This window comes from Manduca sexta, chromosome 8 (assembly GCF_014839805.1).
Source record: "Manduca sexta isolate Smith_Timp_Sample1 chromosome 8, JHU_Msex_v1.0, whole genome shotgun sequence".
NCBI lineage: Eukaryota > Metazoa > Arthropoda > Insecta > Lepidoptera > Sphingidae > Manduca > Manduca sexta.
This window is the reverse complement of record NC_051122.1, coordinates 8,513,865-8,534,944: the sequence shown is the minus strand read 5'-3', so window position 1 is coordinate 8,534,944 and position 21,080 is coordinate 8,513,865.

Genomic DNA, 21,080 nt, shown 5'->3' with positions numbered 1-21,080 from the left:
AAAAAAAATCTTACACCTATCCAATCCTAAAAGCAATGAATTGAATTTTTTTACGAAGAACATCACATAATTTCTAGTGTTTAAAATGATTATATCCTGCGTATATGTCCGCAATTACGAAAATGAAGTGTAATGCTGAGTAATATAACAAGTATTTAATGTTTCTCATTGTGAGGGTTTCTTATACAAAGGTGGCAAAGGTATTATTTTTTAGTCTACATCGGATATCTATCGATCTATATAATATGATATGAAAAGAAATGTCTAACATTATCTCTCTTTGAGATATGTTTAATAAGTAGGACTTTATTTTTTAAACCTTAATATGTAGCGACCTGAAATTTCATTCAAACCCGTTCAGTTGCTTCTGCATTTAATTGTAACAAACATACAAACATCGAAACATTTTCACAATCTTTAAGGTTAATAGTATTAGTAAGAAAGTATTAAATAAGATAAGATTATAATATTTAGGAAAAGTGAAGGAAAACATCGAGAGGAAACCAGCATATCTGAGAAGTTCTCTATAGGAATTTCGAAGGTGTATGAAGTCTACCAATCCGCACTAGGCCAGCGTGGTGGACTAAGGCATAATCCCTCTCAGTAGTAGAGGAGGCCCGTCCTCAGCAGTGGCTAAGTATATAATACAGGGCTGATATTATTATTATTATAATATTTAACATCATATACATATCGCTGGCTCACTATTACAAGGTCGTATAGTATATTTATTGCCCAAATTGAATTATTCGATGTCGTCTTTTTTTTTAAAAGATCCAATTTATTCAAAAGATTAATATTAGGGGAACTATGACTTATTGTCTTCTCTAATATTAACCAACATATAAATTTTAAATTTCGTTTTCCGACATCGGTAAAAATTAACATGTACATATACATGGTAGTAGGATATTTTTTATATATGGTGTTAAAACCCGCCATAGTGGCCCACGTAAGTGCGTCGCGTTGCAGGATCAGCCTATATATATCATGTTCCAAGAGGCCGGCATAATTGCGTCGACTGACGAGGGGTAATCATCTCTCGTCAGTCGACATTCTATTAGACACAACTCCACTTAATTAGATGCTGTGGTGTCTCTTCGTCATGCCCGTATCAAAAAACGTAGGACCTTGGTAAGCCACCGATATAAGAATCAAATAAGATCAGAAAACTTACTTTAAGTGTTCAGATACAGTTAACAGTACCCTGAATTTACGTATCCGACCCACAATTGGCCAGTCATTTATCTAGTCACGTGTGAAGTGCATGTGAATTTTGACTTTCAAGGATCTCAGTTAATACTGAGGCTTTGTGCTGCATATTTATTACAGAAGCCGCGTGACGACTCGGCACGCTACTGTCTGTTTTATGATTATAATGCAGTTGCAGTATCTTGATATCATAAGTCTAGTCATTACATTTAATATTGTTTCATACTCAGTAAGTATAATGGCCTTGGAAGCGGAATAGAATAAATTGCATAAAGCTGCTTGGCAACAGAAACGACGTTGTCGTGCATTAAGATGGAATTTCGCATGCAAAATCTCACATTCATTTTTACTTATTACTTATTACCTATCTTATACACACTTACACCTTTTATACTTGAAGGAGTAGACGGAGGCGCAAGTGGTGCATCCACTTGTGCAAGTCATATCGGGCTAGCTTATCGCTGTATCGGACATAAATTCAAGACTCCCGCTGATACTGAGTAGAAAAACCCAATATCATTTTACCCGACCCGGGGATCGAACCCGAGAAATCAGCACTACAAAGTTACCGTAATACAACTACGCCACCGATGCAATTGTTTGTTATTGTCTACACTTTTTTATCGTATTTCTCTACTTACTACTGCGACTTTGTCTGCGAGATAGTGCTTTACAAAAGACCTATTAAATATTTTCCAAATAACAAGTTACCATGTCAATCCAGAATGACTATGTGTGCCAAATTCCATCCAGATCCGTTCAGTGGTTTCTGCGTCTATTATAGTATCATGGGATGCATGTTGTCCGTACTCTGGTTTTTGTACCTTGTTATTATTTATTATATATGTATTTATGTGCGTCCCAATATATTATGCTAATAAATGTTTTTATTATTCCAACAATCATCTAAAGATCTTTACAAACTTTTGCATTGAAAATAAGATAATGATTTCTTATGTTTACGAGAATGTTAGACATTTAAATTAAACTATTTTACAGATTTTATCGCGGTTATAATACTTTACTTTTCTGCCGACGTTTCGAAGACTTTGCAGCCTTAATGGTCAGTCCCCCCCGTGAAGAAAAGTAAAATATTAAAACCGCGATAAAATCCTTAAAATAGTTTAATTTAATTGACAATAAGATTTCATTACATTATTATTATATAAGTGAAGGACGGGTTTATTCCATAATTTCAAAAGTAAGCATTGATCAAGACTTGAATCGAGTTTTCAAGGTTGTTTTGTTCGGGAGTCGACACTGCGGAACTCTGCGCATCCCGATATTAAACGGCCAAATTGAATCTGTCATTACGCCTCACTCAGTTTGATATCGGCTTGGTTTTATTCCTATTTAGGGTGGTTTTCAATCGTCGAACAAAAAATATTTATTTATAGCATAAAGAGGAAAAGTTTAGTTCGTAGGTTTGTTGAGGCTTAATCTTTGGAACTACTGCACCGATTTTGAAAATTGTTTATCTAATAAGTAGCTAAATTACTCTACTCTTGAACGGTTACTTATCCCGAGAAAATATTTAAATCGGTAAACTTTTTCACGCGGGCAGAGCCACTGGCAAAAGCTAGTGAAATATATTATAACATGACTAAAATAAAAGTTAAAACAATTGAACTATTTCATATGTGAAACTGTCCGTCTGCAAAATCTTTCGAGGCTATGTTCAGCATTGGACTTTATGTAGCTAATGGCGATGATGAATGTGAAACTGTGATTTTGAATTGATTTAATTTTTCAATGTATAACATTCGTCCGATGATACGTTTGTCCGTCGATTCTATTAGGTACATAATATTTTGCTAGTCCTGTATACTCGGAACTTACTACATCATAAATACGCATTTCTTTTTATAAGTTAATTAAATAAAAAGGAATTATTTTTATTGCAAGTATATAATATATTGCCAACGGCTCCGCCGGCTTGATAGAGTTTTTCCGGGATAAAGTAGCTTATAACACTCAAGAATAATATAGCTTCCTATAAGTAAAAAAAAGACAAAATCGGTTTCGTAGTTCCCGCGAACATGTTCTACATAGTACATAGGTACCGACATATTAAAATTAAAATCACGGACTAAGGATACTTATTTTAATATAATTTAAATATACTATTAGGTAAATTAGTTTATTCTCAAAACACAACTTTTTGAATATAATTTCCGCTAACAAATACCTAATTCGTCAAAGAGTAGCAGTGTATTGTATATATAAATTACTTAGATTATCAATTTAGTTAATCAGGAAACAGTATACTAGTTGTTAGGTTTCACTTGATATCGTTCCACTTTAAAATCAGTAAAATATTATAATACTTAATAATTTTCTTCTAAGATAAACAATTGTCTTATATCTGAATTTACAAATTAATCACATATTATGAATATAGGTACCCAAAATTATCCAATAAAATATTAATCCAAGAATACACTCTAAATTTTAAAAAACAAATCACGCTAATTGCTAAACATGAAGACAAGAATTCCCTGAAGTATACAGAGGGTCCAGTTCGGACATTATGAGGCGAGAGCACTTCTCGCGAGTTATAATTTGACAAATTAATATGAATTACCGATTTTCTTAAAGTATTGTTTTAAATTAATAAATATTTAATTATTTGTTTGTATTAATATTATTTTAGTTATATTGTGATGTTTTTTTTATTTTTAATTAATTTGCAAAACGGAACCCGGTAAAAATCGGCTTATAATGACGTCTCGCCACTGCTACGTTTTATCCCGATAATTTGCTCCTATAGGATATTAGGGAAATATTTAAGTAGATTGATCAATCCAAGCCATGAGCAACATCTAATATTGGTTTTGTGAACTCACTTAGAAAAAAACACATAGTTTATTATAAAACATTAAGTTAATAAGTATTCGACTTTTATCTTATACTCTACGGAAGCCTGTTATTGGTGTCATGACGTCAGTCTTATGTTGGGACTAGGGTTCATACCTAATACAAAAATATTTTTTTTTAGTATAAGCCAATCGTAAAATGCACGTTGCCCGGTATTGTAGCTTGTACTCAAAATGACAACCACCGTATCGCAATAGAGGCCAGAAATAAATTGGGCAAATTCTAGATGCACAAGCATCACCTGTGTCACCCCTCAGAAATACATTCGTTGCAACGTAAAAACCTCAATCAAAAATATTTTATTTATAAGAAAAAGGAAAAGAAAAGGGCCAAAATTAATTACGATTTCTTTTTATTAATACGTATTATGCACGTTGCTTAACACCTTTGCTTTTGCAGATATAGTATTGCGTCTACACATTCAGTAATCCCACCCTTACGGTTACATTGACCTCACTTCACTTAGAAAGGGACTGCAAATTGCATATTCATTTTTTATGGTCTAGCATGGCGGTTTATACAGAGCTAAGTATGTGGAAAATGTTTGAAAACATTCGCAAATTGCTTCCTACTATAGAGAACGTAGACTTTTTTGAATACGAAATCATTAGATAAATAATTTTAGGTACTAAGTTACAGTAAAAGCAAGTTTTTTTATACGTCTCGCTGATCCATCACAAAATTGAAATTAATAAGTCATTATGAGAAATCTCTTACCATTTAAAAATGCGACCTGTCGTAATTTTACCAGTATTAAATAAATGCAATATTGACCATCATCAAATAACCATGTTTAAAGATAAACTAACTTTTTATCCAACATTTAATACAGACAAAATATTTAACATAACCTCACGACTTTATCTCTAAAAGCTTATGCAGAGGCTCAACTAGTACATCCACATTTTGCTGACCTAATATTATTATTCACATTATTTGATATACTATCGTTTTGGCTACAAGTATCAACCCCAGGCAGACGATATGTATTAAATAGAAAATTTACACCCATTTCAATCGCCTGACAGTAATTGAAGCCAAAAAATTCGCGGTAACCCCCCCAGTATGCAACCGCTAGTATAGCACTTTCAATGTAAATAGCAATATTGTAAAATTGTAACATTGCTTCCAAGAAATAAGTAGGTTCAGTTTCTTTATTAACCACTTAACGGCAGATAAGCATGTCAGTTACCTGCTGGTGAAATATAACCTGTCCACAGACTACAGCAATACCAACCAGAACTCTTAATTACAAAACACTGCGTGGTATTGCTCTGTATTTCTCATTGTAAGACATAAGGTTTTAAATCGTACAATGCCCATCACATTGGCTACATTCTCCTTAACGCTGTAATACAAGAGTGCTTGCATACTGCTGCTTGGTTGTGTAAATAGACAATGCAGTAGTATCTTCCCAAACGGACTCTCGGAAACGAGAGATTTACTTACTTATAGAAATAAAAATAATGTATTAGTAAGTGAGGTGACTTTTACGCCTGCAGGCTGCAGTGATCTTACTATTTATACGCCATAGCCCACAAAATAGGAAAACTGCGACACATTCTTAAGACCTTGGATAACATTGTAAGTACAATCTTCGGTAACATAAAACTAAGCAACAAGCAAGTTTTTAAAAACGGTTTTGAAACAAAATCACAGGGAATTTCCATGGAAAACTTGTTTGTCAGTTTCGAATATGTAATTTGAAATGGTCGTAAGAGAAAAACCATAAAATGTTAGGGGTTCCCCATATATTAAGCGAATTCGTCCGAGAGTTTACCGTCCGGAGTACATAAGCCGTGCATCCATTTACATAACTTGTGCGACCGCCTTTCAGCTAAATTGCTTCTAGCTTACCCAAGCATAATAACACCTATGTTTCATGTAATCAATTCAAGATTGTTTAAAATGAAACTATAACTTACCTACGAGGTTTAATGACCTGAAATTTAGGCGGCGGATTGTCTTAATACGTCATAGGTGTTATTTTGCAGAATACGACATATAATAGCATTACAAACAACTTTTATTGGTCTAGTCGATACCTTTTAAAAGTTACTCAGCCAATATGTCATTGCGTTCCCAATGTAACTTTGCCAATGACAAACATTTCGAAGACCAGTTCTATTTCTGTCCAACTCGAACTTCACATTAAGTTCAGTGTTCTATTCATTGTTAATTGTGCAGGCATGGTCTTTTCAATACTTTCAGTAATAACAGAATAAACAATTTTAAAATAAAAAAAAATTACCGCCTTCAAAAACCACTAAAAACCAAAAAATAATTTAGCATTACCCATATATTGGTTACCAATTTTGGAGTCGATGCCTAATAAAAATTAAACATTAATCATTGTATGATTTCTCCAGGATACAATCATCAGATCCTGACTTGGTGACTATGGGACCACTTTATAAGTATCTCCTTTCGAACAAAAAAGAATTTTGAAAATCGGTCCACCATAAGCGGAATAATCGCGTAACAAACACACAAAAAAAACATACAGTAGAATTGAGAACCTCCTCCTTTTTTATAGTCGGTTAAAAACGTGGATTCACGTGTACCAATGTAAATGAAACTGCCGGTAGCACAATCACGCAGGCCGAGTGCTCACACCATCCCGTCGTTACGATATAACTTTATATACGTGTATTAAAATCTAGGTCATACAGAAACTACGAATTCGATTTTGTAGACTAAAGTTTGTGTTTAATTATGAAGTGCTGAGATTGAGGAGCAAATATCACGTTCATGATAGTGTAGTGTTTCACATTAACAAGGTTACAGCGTCTGTCCGACACCTTATGGATGAACTAAATATGCCACGTAGTCGGAGCTGTGAGCCAGAGTTTTATAAATATATAAAATATGAGCCTGTCTATAAACTATACATATTATACAACAAAGTCCCCTTTTCTGTCTGTCTGTATGTTATCGATTTTTCAAAATCTACTGAGCGGATTTTTGTGAAATTCGGTATGAAGATAGTTTAAGACCCTAGTAAGGTAAGCTACTATCCCGGGAAAATATATACTTTTATACCGGAAAATTTCTTCAAGCGGACAAATTCGCGAGAAAAAGCTTGCATTACATAAGTAATGAGGCTATATAATTTTATAATTGTATAATATTGTTTCACATAGAGTCGCAAGTTAATAGCGTTCCACAAATCACGTTCTATCGGTATGCAATATAACCTGAGCGAAACTTATAATGGCCTTGGTACCCGTAACACATGTTAAATCTTATTTTGGATACCAGTGATCAATATACCTACTACATATTTTTTATTATATATATGCATTTTATAACGGAGCATAATAATTTGTATATGGTATCTATAACATACTATGTGTTTTGTTGGAAAGAAAAAAAATAATTACGGAAATTTACAAATCATAGAGCACGAATCTAATTACTGTTAAAATTGTCGACGAAGCAATTTCTCAGTTTGTTGATTTCGCGGGACCTTCGCAGTTAAAAACTGTGTAGTGTGCGTTAGTGGTTGCCATAAACTTGATTAAATTCGGTTGGGTAGAAAGGGTACGGGCCTACAAAACATTTGTCAACCCGCATAGGTTTTCGTCGTAAACTGTCTGAGGCAATAGTTACACGCTGTGTCAACGGGATTTCATTATTTCGTGCCATTAGAATAACAACGGATTTAATTTTTATGTTATTTTTTTCGTAAAGTTCCAATTAAATTAACTGACACTTCATTCATTTTTATGATAAAATACCATCGTTCTCTTTTTGGAAATACATAATTATTGAAACCTGTTCTAATCTTTTTGAAAACTTCGCCGGATTGCTTACGGTATTATTGCCTGTAACTACCTATACGCTAAAAAGTCAATAAGTTTTTGTGCTAATAATTTCTGTGAGGCGCACAATTTGTTTATTGCAGGTTCATGGCAAATTCTCATTTGAATAACAAATACTGCTTTAATTACGTTATTTTGGGCTAATATCAATAAATAAGCTTAAGATTACATATTATATGGGTTTTCTGGACATGGTTATAGAACAAGGATATAAATTGTTGTAATTGTTATCAATCTTTGCTGTTTTTATGTTATAAAATTTTAATTATAATTATCACGACATGACTTACAGACAAAATAATCTCTATCTATACAAAAAGCAATGATATGAATTTTTATATCAATGTCCATTTCTTAGATATTTTTCGAAGCACAAAGCGAAAAATACTACAATAACGTCTCTAACCGACACCAAATTGTACTTAGAAATAATTCATAAAACATTTTTCAAATATAAACTATAATCCGCGATACTTCTGGGAATTAATATAACGCACGTAGAGCGTAGGCGACCGTAATGGTTGAACTCTATGGAGAGAACTTGCGCCGAAATGAATGACTAGTCACGTGCGCCATCGCAACTATTGTTTTAATACACAGAAAAAGATATAATCCTCTCACTAAATTGACCAATGTGTAAAAAGAGACAAAGCTAATGGTCAATACCTATCTCTTTTCTGGAGGAACGTGGCGCATGGCCCATGGAATTTACTTCTATCGCGCAATATCGCGTGTCAAGTAAGCCGTTTTCAATAAATGATCCCAATCTCAATCTCCAATCCGATTCCGAGAATAAAACAATCAAAATAACTTATTTGTAAACTTGTCAAAAAACAATTTGTTCTGATTGGTGCATTATCTAAAAAGATTGAAAAAAGCTATTGGGATAGTTAATTAAAAATGGCAGTAAGTCCGATGAACAACATGTGTACTAGGGTAGTTGAACAGCGAGTATATTAATACTGTCAATAGTTTCCGATAACGGTAACTAAATTTACACCACTTTCACATTCTTACTATTCTTTATATTTAAATATACATTCCGATCATGACTATAATTTAACCCGACTGGATAGCTTCTAATATTTGGTCGGGTTTATATAAATACAGGAGCTTACATAATTCTGGCGACCATCAATTAGCAACGTTGTTCGTGAATGACATTATATTTGGAACTAAACTCTTCTTAATGTGAAGATTAGTGTAGTGGACGCTCTACCACGGCTCATAAATAGTATATTAAATCTTTCGCAAGAAACAAACAATTCAAACATAATATCCTTCAATAAAGTTCAATGCAGTTGAATATAAGTGAGTAGCTAAGCTAACATGGTGCGATTACAGATATAGCGAAGGGTGATACATCCTTGTGAACTTCCTACGCAGGAACTAAATACAGTTTACATCGCTTCGATATTGATTCATATCTAAGTTATTATTCATTGTTGTGCTTATAGGAATCAATTTAACCGTTACATTCAATTTGAATTCCAATATCTATCTGGAAACACCTTCTTACACTAAGTATTCATTAGTATGCACTAAATACTAAATTAAGATCGTGATTTCAATATATTTGAACATGTGGATGTTTTTATGCGAAATAAAAGAACTAAAGTTTGGAAAATTGGGTACCCTCCGTGTGATAATGATATATTAAATTAGAATTGATACAAAATATGGCACCAATTACACTCAACTTAAGAATCCTTTGTTAAAAAGAAAACACAGCTTCATACCTGGAAATAAATTCTCACTAAACATAAAACCTTACTAATTGCCGAAAAGAACGTCGGTATTTCAATTAAAATAAAATCCATTAACACGAGAATTCGATGAACATTTTTTTAAACATTTCGAGGAATTCCTTAAACCCCGTAGTTGTACTCAAGTTCAACTATTGAATAAATTTTATAGCTATGGTTTAATGTGTCAGTTCAGAATTAGTTATTATTTTTAACTGACTTCGAAAGAGGAAGAGGGTTTTAATTCGGTGGTTACGTCAGATCTCTGTAATTTTTATGACTCCGGCCACTTCTAATAGTTAATTTTAGAAATCTTTAAGGCCTCTATGTTCAGCATTGGACAAGCAAAGACTGAAGATGATGATGATGTATGACGTCACAATATTTCACTAGTCAAAAATAGTCTGTTGCAAATATAATGGATGGTTAAATGAAGCCTAATCAGCTGGTACGACTTTTATTACTTTATTTTATAAATAGAAACTACTAAAATAAATACTTTTGACCGCGGCTACGCCTGCGCGATACGTTTTTACGGGATAAAATGGAGCCTATATTAAGTTAGACTTCCAACAATACATTGGTGAAAACTCCATTCAGCTCCATGCAATGCTCTATTTATTGCAGGTTGCGTGTTTTCTACACATTCATACAGACAAAAATTCTAATAACAAATTTTGGCTTCTGTGGCTCTAATAAAAACCGACATATATATTTTTTCAATATCTATAATTAACAGAAATCAGCCTGTTACAATTTTATGATATGTAAAGATGACTGAACTACGGTGTACAGCGCCAAACAAAACAATTATTATTAAAGGTGTTTGTTGGTTTTTTAAGTACTTTCCGGTGACTATCAGCACACTACAAAATAAAATAATATACGTAGAGATAAAATGGGTGTCTATGGCGAAATAGTTTGCCGCGGATACAGAATGGGAATAAATTGTTTTGAACTGCAAATTTTGAGGATATCAAATACCGAACAAAACTTCTACTTCTAACAAAAATAATAATTTTGCAATTAAATTAATGCCGAATACAAATTTGTAATAATGGGTTATGTAACATTTATGAAGTCCAATTTGGTATAAAATCATGTAATCTCAGAACTTTAATGGTACTCGTACGTCATTGAATGTACCTAGTTATATATTAGCAATACTAATTACCTAGAAGGTCAAAAATTTTGTTCCATACCAGATATTATTTATATCTGCCAATTAATATTATTTATTGCCAATAATTAATGTAGTATTTATACAAAGAATTAGTGTGGGAATAATGTGGAACAGAATGAATCTTTCCGCAATAAAAGTGTATTATAAATCTATAATGTAAATGTATTGAAATAATTAACTATGTCAATAAAGTCTTGTTTAAATATAAAGATGATGTTAATATACAAAACTTTTCTTCTAATAACATCAAATTAATGACGATAATAAACTTAAACTCTACAATTGTAAAACAAACCAGTGTTACAAAAATGTCATTTCACCAGCATAATAATTATTAATTACTAATAATAAAAAAGAGGACCAACAATTAGAGACCAAATTCAAACACCTCGCGCGGCGTCTATTTGAATAACCCCAAAAACTACAAGGCGATGTTAAATATTTGACGAAATATACATTATAAATTATATTTGACGAGCGACGTACATAGTTTAAAGTATTAACGTTTAATGTTGACAGGTACCGGAACAGCAAACGAAATGCGACTCCATTTGACGCTACGTCAAATTCTTATCAAGATCCGTATGTTGAAATAAAACTTATTATTTAAAACATCACGCCATGCCACAACTATGACACGAAAGTGAAGAAATTGTTACCAAGTAAATTATAAGGTAGTTTAAGTACTAAAGTTAGTAATTAAAATGTAATTATCATTAACCATAGCGGCCTATATTTTATTAATACTTAAGTAGAACAAAAGGTACGAGACCCTAGCGACAAATAATAACCAAGTAGAGACCTATTTAATTATATACTTAAAAGTAAAACAAAAAATATAAGTACCTAAGTGACAAACGTATACCAAGAAGAAAAGTAGGATGTAAGTAGATAAGCTCAATTGAGCAAAACGATGACAAGCGAGCTTAGTGTATTATGTAGTGAAACGCGTAGCCACTGGTTGGCTACGAGTTTGGCGCACCACTGTCTACGGCCCTCGGCGCCAGGCGACGCGTAGCCGCCAGCCGGCTGCCAGCCCCGCGCGTAGCATCCGCATTCGTAGCCGCATTGGAAATCCTTCAAACGCTACGCTATTTTTTCAGCTCGAGCTTTGTGGATAATTATGTATGCGTATTATAATATACAATATAAGTATGATTACGATGAATTTACTTTGTAAAACTTAAGACTTTAACGAAAAAATCATTTACGTAACCAATATAGATAAAGAAACATGTCGTTGTGCGACTTTCAGTATCACATATCTATATTATCAGTCTTTGTTATTACTTAATTATGTAAAATGGTTAGTATGAAAACAAATTCCTATCGTATTACTTGGCATAGAACAGTGAGGCTCTCTTACATAAAAGCTATCTATAGTTACGAACTATCAATGTCACTGGCCATTCAATGGAACTAGTTTTCACGTTTGCCACAATAACCGATCGATTCGTTCGGCCTGTCAGTTACTATCTGCTGGAATACAATATCCGTCGTTATAATAAATTGCTATTTGTGGCGATGTGTTAAAGCGAGCAATTATATATAAGCATGTCATGGGTCGAGTGTGACAGGTCGACGCTGACACGAGTGTAAATATTATAAACGGACCTAAAAACGGTTATACAATAGAATCAATAGAAGAATTTACAATAGCGAGGGAAGACGCAGCGGCGACGGCAACAACAGCAACGGCGACGGCGGTGGCGTAGTGCCGCAGCCAGCGCGGCGTCCTTGCCGCGGGTAATACGCGCGAGTCACGCGAGCGAGGTCGATAGCGGCCGACGCGCGGCCAGCCTCCGCGTCAATTATTCAGCACGCGAACGTTGCCACCGCCGCCGCCGCCGCCGCTGCCTCCACGCGCCGCACAAAGGGCGAGCGCGCGCACTGCGGCGACACCTACCAGCGGGCCGGTGGTCCGCACCCGGCCGCACCGTCTTCCCTTCCAGCCGGAAGCGTCCCGTCCGCCAAACACTTGTCTCGATACACTCCAAAAGTTCACCGCGAATGGGCAGAGTCGCGCGTTGAGGCGATAGGCGCGCGATGGTCGCGCGTTACGTAAAGGGCGCGACGTAGCGCGTGTGGGCGCGTGTTGGCGCGTGTGGCGCGCTCGCGGGCGCTCTGTGCGGGGTCGCGCGCGGAGTGCCGGCACACAGTTATGCAACGCGCCGCCACCGTCGCCCGGACAGGGAAAATCGAACGCGAGGGGCGCGGGATCTTGCGCGCGCAACCGCATCGATATCGGCCCTCGCGGCTCGCCCTCCCTCGCCGCAGCGCCTCTCGCAGCGCCGCCTCCGGCCCTCACGCGACCACCTCTGCCCGCAATTGACATTACACCGGAGACACCAGCCATTTCTGGACGTAACACACACAAGCCGCCGGACCCGTTTTAGCCCACCGAACGCGACTTCGCTCATACTGTTGCATTCGAGGTTCCGTACACAGAAAACAAAATATTGTTAGACGTTTATGCACCGTACTTATATGAAAGCGCGTTTATACGCCAAGAGCCGTGGCGCGGAACCTGCGCGGACGCCGCCTCGGACTCTTGTTTATTAATGGCGACTGTCAACACAATTTAATAAGCTTTAAATTATTTGTGCTCGATTAACTGCTGAATTACGGTGATCTCAATAAAAAGAATATAAATAAAAAGAAAATATCTAATGAATAGACAGTAGTCCATAATGACAAAGCGCGCGGCAACCGCGCATTACCAGTGACAAAATGTCTTCCCTATCATACTATCATATAATTATTATGTAAAATGTAATCAAGTAAATTAAATATGACATTATTTTCTATAAAAAAGGCATAATTATTATAAGCCACTAGATTTTAGCAACATTAATAAAGTCCCTGCGAAACTAATTGACATTCTCTCGCACGTCATACTAGGAAAATAAATATGCAGTTGAACGGGTTGACATCGCAACGGAATTCCAGAAACGCTAATTGAAGTTGGCCACTTCTAGGAAGAGGAGGCCGCTGAAGGTCATTCGTACGTGACCTGATTATGGGCCTTTTCACAGCGATCGAACTAGTTTACAGTGTTCGCGTCGCGTTTATGTGTTGTCCTACTGTGAAATCAGGCTAGAACAAAGGATTTTATTGTTATATAACAAAATATTTTTCCATTCCCCGTGTTTCATATAAATTCCCCAAACCTTTGTAGCGAAGGTTCTTTGATGAAATTTCTTAATCCAGGGAAGGTATCAATAAAGTCATTTTCAAAAAGTATTTTCGAATTCCGAGTGCGTTCGTACTTTGGGATGATTTAACCCAGTTTTATGTTGACCTTCACGGCTGTCTCTTACACAAGTAATAAAGCTTAATGTTTTTATGTTGATTAATTTGGATTCTGTGAAAATTTTACCATAAAATACTAACTAACAAGCGACATAGCCGATACTAAATAAGGGGTAGTTGACCTTCGGTTGCTATGTTGGTGATTGAATTCGAAGCGGCTTGGTTTGCGACTTGAGAGTGTTAACATAGTTGTGGGTTATTTTATAATCTTGACCGGATAATCCCTTGGTATTTTTATATAATGTCTGTGTTTTATAAGGATTTATATTACATTTCTTAAGTTCTACCCATACAAGTAGCTAGTCAAAGACCCATTACAATATTACAGCTATGGTGAAGCGTCCATACAACCCGATTCTTACCGGCTTCTCTTTTAGATTTATTTAAGTTTGTCTTAATTTTTGTTTGCTGTAAAATTGGCCGCAATATGTGAGCAAGGATTTTGTTTTCGGGTTCCGTTTTAAAAGTGTCACCCTTCGCCGCTGTATTATAGACATTTCCCTAGTTCCCTGTAGATTCACTTTTAGCAAATTTCGAAATTGGTTCATTGTTCGCTTCGCCTAACGGCCTTTTCATTCAATCTAGAAGATAGATATATCCGAAAAGTACAGAGTCAATAGTCGTATAATCTCCGGAGTTTTGTTTTACAAACAAATGCAAGTCCCTTTTAACGGTCAACATAATTTGTTGAAATTATGATAGTATACCCTGCAAACAGATTAAATTGAGTTCTATCTCGTTCATAATAATGTTCCACAAACAATTAACAATGGGATCGGTCCCTATTTTGGTCGTAATATGAAAATGTTACGTCGATAAACTTATAAAAGATAAACATAAAACTAATTTTGGAAATGGACTTAATGCCTTTATTCAACACTTTTAGTTTGTTCTAATTTACTATTTGTATTTGTATACCTAGTTTTTGTAAGTAGTTATTATAGTATAAGATTAATGCAACAACCCAAAGTATAAAAAATTATTAGTATCCTACAATTGAATATATTATTATTTTTGCATCTATCGAAGAAAATATTACTAAACCCAATAAAAAATGGTTTTAAATATCTAAGCTAAAATGAATCTCTGAAACCAGACGACGCGATGTGAAAATGTTATATCTCGCTTGTAAAGGACGATAACCGCTCTCCAGTAGACGAGGCGTCTGCCTGTCTGCCACGAGTATTTACATTCTAAAATAAAAAGGTAGCTTATATAACGAAATGGAAAATCAATATTACGAGAATAAAATAATAAGTGATGTTTATAATATAGCACTCCTCACCGGATACTACCGTATATACGATTATAAAGTAAAATTATTATTTATACAAATCAATGTATCTTTATAAAAATATTCGATCGACAGCCGCAATATGTGTTCCCAAATGGGAAAGGTTCAGCGTCTATTGCTTTTAAAACTATTGGAGTTTCCAATCTCGTAGTACGGCTTGGGAAATGGCTTATCAACTATGCTAAAGAGAAGACGCTAGGCAATAAAATAAGGACGTATTTTTCCATAGTTGTATCAAAAATAATATGACTGTTTTGTATTTTAAAATATATTACAATTATATGTATGTAAATCTATTTTGACGAGATTTATAATTGGTTTGCTTTTACAGTATTTTATTACAACTTACATTAAGTATTAACACTTAAGTTTATAAATAGTCAATAGTACTTTTTATTAAATTCATGGAATACAATATTCAAGTAAATCCCGGCGTCGATTTGAGAAAAATCGAATCGCTTATATTTGGTACGAGCGGTGATTCGGCGTATTCCTGATGATCGCAGTTTCATGGTAAATGTAGACAAGGCGAATAAATGCGATTCAATTCTATTCGATTCGACGCGTCTAGTCGACGCTACCCTTAAAATCTACAGAGAAATGTGAAAAAGTTGGCGCAAAACCGAACGCTAAAGCAAGGTGAAGAGGTGACTAACGTGGCGCGCTGTGGCCCTGAGCTCAATCCCTCGATGTAGGAACCTCACTACGTTCAACAATTAAATTCCTTTAATGTAGGCTTTGGAAATGTCGAACACATTACCATATTTTGTGGTAAAGCCGGGGTATACCTAATTTTGTATAAACAAAAATTTGGTACGGATTGACATAGTTCTTACACACAGCTAACGTAATATCTACTTTACGGCACACCTTTTTGAATTTCATACAGAAATCAGTAATTCAATTCTAATTTTGGTGATGGTTCCTACAAACGTTTTGAGAGTGTACTGACAAATTTGATCAAATTACTCTAATCCTAATTTAATGCATCGTTAGCGCATCATACCTTGACAAGGATACCAGTGTTTTTACGATCTATCAGCTGCCTGACGTCATCCTCGTCTGAGTAATCCCGAGCAAAACGTATAAGGAAAATCTAGAAGTGAGAAGATCCTCTCTTATTTCCCGTGATGTCATTTACTTTTTAATGAATTTACTGCGCTGCGTAATTTCGCAGGTCAACCGTGCCATTTCATCGACTGGCCTCATTGATTTAGTTGAGTGCACGGGTTGTGTATCGCGTGATTTCATTTAAATTTCTAGGATATAAAATGTATTCAAATTTATCAATCGTAAAGATATACTTCATAACATAATTAATGCGTCATAAAGCAATAGATTTGCAGCATGTTATATCAAATAACAGAAGCTCCATACATTTAAGTGGCATGCATAAACTATTCTCACTCTTGCCCATCGCCTCTGAGAAATAGGCATGAAGATAATACATAGGTGAATATTTTTGTTTTCTTTTATTTGTTTTTTGTCTGTCACTTTACCCCTGAGTGTTAAGGCTACTTTTTATTTTAAGAATGGTCCAGAACACACAAAAAAACGATCAGAGCCGCACGCAAAATCTGTATTTAATTACATAGGAATACCTTTGGACCTTTGGATAAGGTTGGACCCTTACACGCACATCTAATTGTAAATTCTCAAAATAGTTTCATGAAAAATATAAATAACAATCTTAGAATGAATTGCAACATATCACAACACATTATAAAATGCAATAATGAAAAAAAAAAACAGTATTCTTTTTGCAGTAAACACCAAAAAAATGCGTGGTGGGCTTTGTTAGGAACAGGGCTTTCTTCGGTCATGCTAAAACATGAAAATCCATAACTATATGTACGTGTAATATACACGGGATGACTTGCGTAAAAAGCTTCCCTTAATCCATAGTGTAGTGTGCCAAAACTGTGATTTATAACTTCCTAGACAGCGCGGTATCCCAGAAAGTTATATAATATTGTATCCCATTTTTTATGAACTAAGACCTATTTTTACAAGCTGAGCTAATTTGGGCGGATGAGTTTCAAATGGTCTTACTAGTCTGTAATATGAGACGATTTTTATTTATTGGGAGCAAAGACGATTTCTTAAATCGATTACTCTTTTTTATTTCTAGTAAGACTCGATTGGTGACTGTTGCTATGAATAAAACGAGGCTTAATAATCATTATTTGTTAAGTGATATTGTGTTTATATAATGTTGATTATAACTTAATAAATAATTAACATATTATATAGATAGTCCTCTCCTCACAGGATACAACACTTTTGTATTGTATTTTTCACAAGATACTCTCAATATCATACCACCCAAGCTACAACAAAATATTTACTCGAACATTTGTATCAAACATATATATCCGGATCATACAAATATTTGCGGATCTTACAAACATTTGTCCCGGTGCCCAAATCGAACCCGCGGCCTCTAACAGCTGACTAATTACCACTGCGCCACGATGGCTGTCAATCAATACCGGTACAATGAACTCTTGAACAAATTAACCTTATTGTAGTTGTCTATAATAGCATGTTGACGTTATTACAAAGGTTTGCGCGTTGTAGTCATGCCGTAGATAGTTCGGGCACGTGATAATTTAGCAATGGAAAATGCGCAATAAACGGAACACAGACTGTAGGTTTATAGATGAATTTGTTCGTCCGAAAACGCGTAGCAAAATCGGCTGCCTGTAGCGGGTACAAAACATTGACGTATATTCTAGTCCAAAATATGTCGATAAGACTGCCTTATGTAATAAAACGGTGAAATTATAATATCGTTATATAATTGAATATTTTTTCGTATATTATATTGATAAAAATGTATACAAAACCATCTTTCTAGTATTAGGTACCTTTGAGTGTGATTGCATTTGTATTTATAGATATTTCGTTATAAATAAACTGCTGAATAGTTTGGATGATTGGCACATCCATTGATCAAATCCTAGTTTAACACATAGGCTCCTTTTTGCGCCTAAAAATACGCAGCAACTTTTTTTTGAGAAAAGTATTCCACTAGTCCGGTGCTGCAGGCAGAAACTAGTGAACGAATCTCTTCTATCCAAATTTTTGCCACGGCGGCAATCTTTACGGATATCTATCAGGCACGCAAAAAATGTTATTGTACACTATGTTCCTTCGCAGCCATAGTCCGGTGAGATGGCATTCCGACAGGCGAGGGATTTGGCGTAGGGCAGAAGGCTTTACGAGCTTTCCGAGGAACAGGGGTATCACACCGACAAGTTCCTAATTCCAAGCAGCGACTGGGTATTTTTTGAGATGTAACACAGCCACGATTATTTTGGTCTGGCCCGGGATTCGAACCCAGAACCTCACCGTGGTAGTCATACTCGTATCACGCACGCATTACAAATATGCCACCGACATAGTCGTGTAATTCAGTAAATGACTATATTTTTTTATTCAAATGTAAAACCAATGCCGCGTTGAGTGCAATTGAATCGAAATTAATTTCTGATTGGTGTTCGTTCACTTCGGGTAGGTATTAATTGCATGACAGGTGACATCGGTAAGAGTGCTACAAAACGAGATCAATTGTCGTCTGCAATGGTATACTATCGTTAATATTTATTGCGATTCTTCTGTTTTAAAGTATAGGAGAACAAGCAAGGGGTGATTTGAAATTTTCATCACCCATAAACGAAAGAATCATAGATGCTTGCCTTTAAAAAAAGGGATAAGAATTAAATAAGAAGAAGATTAGTTTGGACTTCCAAATTTCCTGCTCACAACACGAAAGTATATTACATCAAGTTACTTCAGGCTGATTTTTTGTGCGACAGTGTCTCCTCTCAGTCGAGCCGGCCTATTCGTTCTGTAGACAAATGTCTACCTTTTTGTAATACCTTCTCTTTTCACAATTTTTTAGCAAATGTTTCCTCCACCTACTCCCGTCCAATTCAAATCTGCAGTCAGTGTGACAAATTTTATCTATTTTTATGGAAAGAATTTGGCTTAGTTTATAAGACGGCAAAACCTATCATTGCAAGTCGAGTTACGGACCCTAGCGACATGTGAAATACACACAATATATATAAATTTATTTTAAGGTAGGGAGCATTTATAAGTACTTATATAAATACTACCGAAATAAATTGAAAAGGACGCGCTTATTATAGTCTTAAATGGAGAAATATATTAAGAAGCATTATTGTTAATTCTATGTTTAAAAATCAGTTACTCAACAGTTTATTTTCAAAATGCTGACATAATATGTACCTAAGTACTACGTCCTATTATTATTTTTTTTTGTACCAGGGCGACATAACATTACACTAGTCGTATAATTATTATAAGTAGGTACTAAAACAACAAAGCGACATATCAACTGTTAACACCGTGTAACACTGCCCTAGTTTACACGAACAGACAGGCATGCCCACGCTGTCTGCTAAGAAAGCCACATCGTTAGCGCACGCGGCGCGTCCAGGTCGGAGTAAACAACTTATATAAACTTTGCTGTTATGTATCCATACGGCATTTATTTGAGTATTTCTGAAAATAATTGTAAGTAACGAAATAGTTTTATTTATGAAATATTGTTACGAAATTTTCTGTCTCGTCTTCCTTTCCTTCTGTTTTATATCTAATGAATGTATAAAAGAAATGGTAAAATGTATGTATTTTTATATTTTAAATCGAATGGACATGTTAAGACAAATAAAAAGACATGAATTCGTTATAACTATTATATTTTATTACGTATATTTATTTTGAGAAAAAAACATTTGTATGTTCGTTGTAAGTTTCGATAATACTGAAAACAATATTAATATAATACGCTTTTCTAGTAAAGGGGGCAAAAAAAGTTCATCACCTGATAGTAAAAGACTATCGACGGTTACTGAACGTATCACAAGCGAATTCACTGAATAAACGAAGCTCTACAGCATTGATTCAGGTGGTACCCCCAGGAGTCCACGATCGAGTTGCCGGGGGTCTACGTTGACGTGACCAAAAAAAAAGGGTCCACAATTCGAAATTGATTGTCTGGTTTGATTGTAAAGTACTAAAATGTTAGCTTGACTTTAGCTATCAAAGTAGGCAGATAATATTGATAGGGGTCTTAGAAGCACGGTGACCTCAATATAAATATCCAGATGCCGAATGCGATTCCTGGGCGGAAGTTGTAAAGCACTTTCTCTATGAAATAAAAAAAAAAACAGTCCAGTTTAACCAGCAAAATTTTGAAAGGAGTCTAAGAGAAAAATAAGTTTGGGAACTTCTGCCCTACAGTAATGCTGTCACGGCTGTCTATAATTCGACCGAATATCTCCATATTTTACACAAAACTAGTCACTTTGACTGCATTTACGGAATGGAGATTGGGCGACGATTCAACTGTTGAAGTTTGGTTACGTTAAGTAGCAACTGTAGTTCTATCTAGGCCGCCGTGGTCTATGGAAGAAGTTAATGTTAAAAAAATGCGAGTGCTAAGCAATTGAGAATCCTTAGTGGAATGAAATCCAGCCAAGCAAGTCGCCAACCGATGGCCTAGAGGGGGCCAGTTGGTATGGAGAATGAGAAAAGTATGAAATGTAGGTAAAGTCGAAAGCACAATAAATATTTTCCTCACCCACTCCCTCTCTGCCGCT